This window comes from Oncorhynchus nerka, linkage group LG22 (genome assembly GCF_034236695.1).
Source record: "Oncorhynchus nerka isolate Pitt River linkage group LG22, Oner_Uvic_2.0, whole genome shotgun sequence".
Lineage (NCBI taxonomy): Eukaryota > Metazoa > Chordata > Actinopteri > Salmoniformes > Salmonidae > Oncorhynchus > Oncorhynchus nerka.
Window position 1 is genome coordinate 101,696,737 of NC_088417.1, and position 7,103 is coordinate 101,703,839.

Genomic DNA, 7,103 nt, shown 5'->3' on the forward strand with positions numbered 1-7,103 from the left:
CAGCTCACAGGATGACAGTTCCCTCTCCCTCCACAGGATGACAGTTCCCTCTCCCTCCACAGGATGACAGTTCCCTCTCCCTCCACAGCTCACAGGATGACAGTTCCCTCTCCCTCCACAGGATGACAGTTCCCTCTCCCTCCACAGGATGACAGTTCTCTCTCCCGCCACAGCTCACAGGATGACAGTTCCCTCTCCCTCGACAGCTCACAGGATGACAGTTCTCTCTCCCTCCACAGCTCACAGGATGACAGTTCCCTCTCCCTCCACAGGATGACAGTTCTCTCTCCCTCCACAGGATGACAGTTCACTCTACCTCCACAGCCCACAGGATGACAGTGCTGCGCATTTAAAGAAGGAAGGAGGATAAAGAGAAAGAGGGGTTCTTGAGTGTTTGTTTCCTCTAGAGCTAGATGACCTCATCAAGGTCTAATTCAATTGAGGATAAATCTTATAATTAGAGCATTCCTTATAGCAGATTACATTACCAAAAGAGGAGTAAAACGTCAAAATGAGTCACCCGGGGAGTTGGAAATGGTTTTGTCATCTGTCAAAAGAACAAGTTACTCCAAATGAACGATATCAGGACAGAGGGGGTTTGCATGTCGGCTCAACATTAAGTAAACCAAGTAAACTAAAAGCTAAGAACAACGAAGAGAAAGAGCTGTGATAGATACTATTTAAAAAATGTTTTAAAAAAAGATCATATTACTATACAAAGTCTTATTGCTATTCAAGAATGCACAATTGCTCTGCTTATTCCCTCAGCTCCCCATATGCCATATTGTGAAATGTCAGTTAATAAAACACCACAGAGATGTGTATCTTACATGGATCTGGTTTGTGCTGTTGACCTGATGACAACTGGCAGGACTTCCTGGATTACAGGAAACGCAACATAATAAACCAGGAACAGATGTTGACCACCTGGAGGAACAGATCCTGTCACAGAGCAGACAGCAGATCAGATAGCAGATCAGACAGCAGATCAGATAGCAGATCAGACAGCAGATCAGACAACAGATCAGATAGCAGATCAGACAGCAGATCAGACAGCAGATCAGACAACAGATCAGACAGCAGATCAGATAGCAGATCAGACAGCAGATCAGACAACAGATCAGACAGCAGATCAGATAGCAGATCAGACAGCAGATCAGACAACAGATCAGGCAACAGATCAGATAGCAGATCAGACAACAGATCAGACAGCAGATCAGATAGCAGATCAGACAGCAGATCAGACAACAGATCAGACAGCAGATCAGATAGTAGATCAGACAGCAGATCAGATAGCAGATCAGACAACAGATCAGACAGCAGATCCTGTCACAGATCAGACAGCAGATCAGACAACAGATCAGACAGCAGATCCTGTCACAGATCAGACAGCAGATCAGACAGCAGATCAGACAACAGATCAGACAGCAGATCAGATAGCAGATCAGACAGCAGATCAGATAGCAGATCAGACAGCAGATCAGACAACAGATCAGACAACAGATCAGACAGCAGATCAGACAACAGATCAGATAGCAGATCAGACAGCAGATCAGATAGCAGATCAGACAGCAGATCAGACAGCAGATCCTGTCACAGATCAGACAGCAGATCAGACAGCAGATCAGACAGCAGATCAGACAGCAGCAGACAGCAGCAGACAGCAGCAGACAGCAACAGACAGCAGCAGACAGCAGCAGACAGCAGACAGCAGACAGCAACAGACAGCAACAGACAGCAGCAGACAGCAGCAGACAGCAGACAGCAGCAGATAGCAACAGACAGCAACAGACAGCAGATCAGACAGCAGAGCAGACAGCAGAATCATTCACAGATCAGACAGCAGCAGACAGCAGCAGACAGCAACAGACAGCAACAGACAGCAGCAGACAGCAGCAGACAGCAGACAGCAGCAGACAGCAACAGACAGCAGCAGACAGCAGCAGACATCAGCAGAGAGCAGCAGACAGCAGCAGACAGCAGCAGACAGCAGCAGACAGCAGACATCAGCAGACAGCAGCAGACAGCAGCAGACAGCAACAGACAGCAGATCAGACAGCAGCAGACAGCAGCAGACAGCAGCAGACAGCAGCAGACAGCAGCAGAGAGCAGCAGACAGCAACAGACAGCAGATCAGACAGCAGCAGACAGCAGCAGACAGCAGCAGACAGCCAGTAGACAGCAGTAGACAGCAGATCAGACAGCAGCAGAGAGCAGCAGACAGCAGCAGACAGCAGCAGAGAGCAGTAGACAGCAGATCAGACAGCAGCAGACAGCAACAGACAGCAGCAGAGAGCAGCAGACAGCAGCAGACAGCCAGTAGACAGCAGATCAGACAGCAGCAGACAGCAACAGACAGCAGCAGACAGCAGCAGACAGCAGCAGAGAGCAGCAGACAGCAACAGACAGCAGCAGATAGCAGTAGACAGCAGCAGACAGCAGTAGACAGCAGACAGCAGTAGACAGCAGCAGACAGCAACAGACAGCAGCAGACAGCAGCAGACAGCAGTAGACAGCAGCAGACAGCAGTAGACAGCAGTAGACAGCAGCAGACAGCAGTAGACAGCAGCAGACAGCAGTAGACAGCAGCAGACAGCAGCAGACAGCAGTAGACAGCAGCAGACAGCAGTAGACAGCAGCAGACAGCCAGTAGACAGCAGATCAGACAGCAGCAGACAGCAACAGACAGCAGCAGACAGCAGCAGAGAGCAGCAGACAGCAACAGACAGCAGCAGACAGCAGTAGACAGCAGCAGACAGCAGTAGACAGCAGTAGACAGCAGACAGCAGCAGACAGCAACAGACAGCAGCAGACAGCAGCAGACAGCAGTAGACAGCAGCAGACAGCAGTAGACAGCAGTAGACAGCAGTAGACAGCAGCAGACAGCAGCAGACAGCAGTAGACAGCAGCAGACAGCAGTAGACAGCAGCAGACAGCAACAGACAGCAGCAGACAGCAGTAGACAGCAGCAGACAGCAGTAGACAGCAGCAGACAGCAGCAGAGAGCAGCAGACAGCAGTAGACAGCAGTAGACAGCAGCAGAGAGCAGCAGACAGCAGTAGACAGCAGCAGACAGCAGTAGACAGCAGACAGCAGTAGACAGCAGCAGACAGCAACAGACAGCAGCAGACAGCAGCAGACAGCAGCAGAGAGCAGCAGACAGCAACAGACAGCAGCAGACAGCAGTAGACAGCAGCAGACAGCAGCAGAGAGCAGCAGACAGCAACAGACAGCAACAGACAGCAGCAGACAGCAGTAGACAGCAGCAGAGAGCAGCAGACAGCAACAGACAGCAACAGACAGCAGCAGACAGCAGCAGACAGCAACAGACAGCAGCAGACAGCAGCAGACAGCAGATCAGACATCAGCAGACAGCAACAGACAGCAGCAGACAGCAGCAGAGAGCAGCAGACAGCAGCAGACAGCCAGTAGACAGCCGCAGACAGCAGCAGACAGCCAGTAGACAGCAGATCAGAGAGCAGCAGAGAGCAGCAGACATCAGCAGAGAGCAGCAGACATCAGCAGACAGCCAGTAGACAGCAGCAGACAGCAGCAGACAGCCAGTAGACAGCAGCAGACATCAGCAGACAGCCAGTAGACAGCAGCAGAGAGCAGCAGAGAGCAGCAGACATCAGCAGACAGCAAGTAGACAGCCGCAGACAGCAGCAGACAGCCAGTAGACAGCCGCAGACAGCAGATCAGACAGCAGTAGACAGCAGCAGACAGCAGCAGACAGCAGCAGACAGCAGAAGACAGTAGACAGCAGCAGACAGCAGTAGACAGCAGAAGACAGCCAGTAGACAGCAGACAGCAGCAGACAGTAGACAGCAGCAGACAGCAGTAGACAGCAGACAGCAGCAGGGGGCAGCAGACAGCAGAAGACAGCAGCAGACATCCACAGACAGCAGCAGACAGCAGAAGACAGCCAGTAGACAGCCAGCAGACAGCCGACAGCTGTGTCACTAGAGATCCTGGGTTCGAGTCCAGGCTCTGTAGCAGCAAGCCGCGACCTCTCCTGAGTCCGTACGGGAGTTGCAGCGATGAGACAAAACTGTAACAACTACCAATTGGATACCACGAAATTGGTGTCAAAAAAGGGGCCAAAAAAAAGTATCAGGGTGGAACAAAACATTCCATTGATGTTGCAAGGATGTTGACAGGATGTTGACAGGATGTTGCAAGGATGTTGACAGGATGTTGACAGGATGTTGCAAGGATGTTGACAGGATGTTGACAGGATGTTGACAGGATGTTGCAAGGATGTTGACAGGATGTTGACAGGATGTTGACAGGGTGCTGACAGGATGTTGACAGGATGTTGCAAGGATGTTAACAGGATGTTGACAGGGTGCTGACAGGATGTTGACAGGATGTTGACAGAACAGTCTTTCCGAGTTCTTTATAGATTCCCAGAACATTGAAAAATGTTCCACAATTTCCAAATTACTTTGTTTTTATGACGTTCGTAACATATTTGTTTTAGGTTTAGCATTACATTCCATTGATGTTCACACAATACAGAGCCTTCAAAAAGTATTCAAACCACTTGACTTATTCCACATTTTGTTGAATTCTCACCCATCCACACACACAATACCCCATAATGACAAAGTGGAAACATTTTGTTAGAAAGTTTAGCTAATTTCTTGAAAATAAAATACAGAAATATCAAATTTACATAACTATTCACACACCTGAGTCAATACATGTTAGAATCACCTTTGGCAGTGACTACCGTTGTGAGTCTTTATTTATTTTTTACCTTTATTTAACTCGGCAAGTCAGTTAAGAACAAATTCTTATTTACAATGACGGCCTAGGAACAGTGGGTTAACTGTCTGTTCAAGGGGCAGAACGACAGATTTGTACTTTGTCAGCTCGGGGATTTGAACTTGCAACCTTCCGGTTACTAGTCCAACACTCTAACCACTAGGCTACCCTGCCACCTCTACACTCTAACCACTAGGCTACCCTGCCACCTCTACACTCTAACCACTAGGCTACCTGCCTCCTCTACACTCTAACCACTAGGCTACCTGCCGCCTCTACACTCTAACCACTAGGCTACCTGCCACCTCTACACTCTAACCACTAGACTACCCTGCCACCACTACACTCTAACCACTAGGCTACCCTGCCACCTCTACACTCTAACCACTAGGCTACCTGCCACCTCTACACTCTAACCACTAGGCTACCTGCCTCCTCTACACTCTAACCACTAGGCTACCTGCCACCTCTACACTCTAACCACTAGTCTACCTGCCTCCTCTACACTCTAACCACTAGGCTACCTGCCACCTCTACACTCTAACCACTAGGCTACCTACCACCTCTACACTCTAACCACTAGGCTACCTGCCACCTCTACACTCTAACCACTAGGCTACCTGCCTCCTCTACACTCTAACCACTAGGCTACCTGCCTCCTCTACACTCTAACCACTAGGCTACCTGCCACCTCTACACTCTAACCACTAGGCTACCTGCCACCTCTCTACACTCTAACCACTAGACTACCCTGCCACCACCTCTACACTCTAACCACTCTAACCACACTCTAACCACTAGGCTACCTACCACCTCTACACTCTAACCACTACTACCTACCACCTCTACACTCTAACCACTAGGCTACCTGCCACCTCTACACTCTAACCACTAGGCTACCTACCACCTCTACACTCTAACCACTAGGCTACCTACCACCTCTACACTCTAACCACTAGGCTACCTACCACCTCTACACTCTAACCACTAGGCTACCTGCCACCTCTACACTCTAACCACTAGACTACCCTGGATTGTATAATATGCTGTGTTTAAAATACTGAGGGACCTTACAGATCATTGTATGTGTGGGGTACAGAGGTGAGGTAGTCATTCACAAATCATGTTAAACACTATTATTACACACAGAGTCCATGCAACTTATTACAGTATGTGACTTGTTCAGAAAATATTTACTCCGGAACTTATTTCTTCGTGCCATAACAAATGGGTTGTTATTGACTCAAGACATTTTTAGCTTTTTATATAATTCATATTAAATCCACAAATGTGTGAACAAGCTGTATTAATCATTAAGAGCAATAGTGGACAGAATTGATTCCAACATTTTAAATAGACAGGAGGAATATCGTCCCAAATCCAGGTGATGCCCCTTTGAGTTCATTGAGAGAGATTTGGGCTCCCAGCATGCCTTGCTTCCTCTGTTGAGAGAAGTTATCCATTATTGTAGAAAGGACTTAGTCTGGCTTGGAGTGGATTTACAATCAGATGGTTCATAGTTATTTATAGAAGCGGGAGAATCTTTGATTGATTCATTTGGGTTCTAATCGTAATCCCCCCCCCCCCCTTGTTTCAGATTCAGTAGTTGCTATATCAGCTAATTGATCACTACTACTACTAGCTTGTTGGCCAATAAACGACTGGGACGATTACCATGAAAGTTGATTGGTTGAGTCTTTCTGTCTAATTATGGAACAGAAAACAGTAAACAGAACCATTTCATGTCATTAAAATGTTCCCATCCTCTTCATATGCTACGTACTTTAACACTTATTACTTTATCACTGTATTTTATGATTTATGTCCTTATCATGTGTTGAAAGTCTTATGAAATGTGATATTAGTTGGATATACTGTATTTTCCTTTAAATAACATTCAAACTAAATAAGAAAACAAGTTGACCTTATCTCAATTTCAATGAAAACACATTCAAATGCATCCAATTCCCATTCTGATCTCATCTCCTCAAGCCCAGGTAATAGTTCAGCAATAGCCATTCTGATCTCATCTCCTCAAGCCCAGGTAATAGTTCAGCAATACCCTTTCTGATATCATCTCCTCAAGCCCAGGTAATAGTTCAGCAATAGCCATTCTGATCTCATCTCCTCAAGCCCAGGTAATAGTTCAGCAATACCCTTTCTGATCTCATCTCCTCAAGCCCAGGTAATAGTTCAGCAATTCCCATTCTGATCTCATCTCCTCAAGCCCAGGTAATAGTTCAGCAATACCCTTTCTGATCTCATCTCCTCAAGCCCAGGTAATAGTTCAGCAATTCCCATTCTGATCTCATCTCCTCAAGCCCAGGTAATAG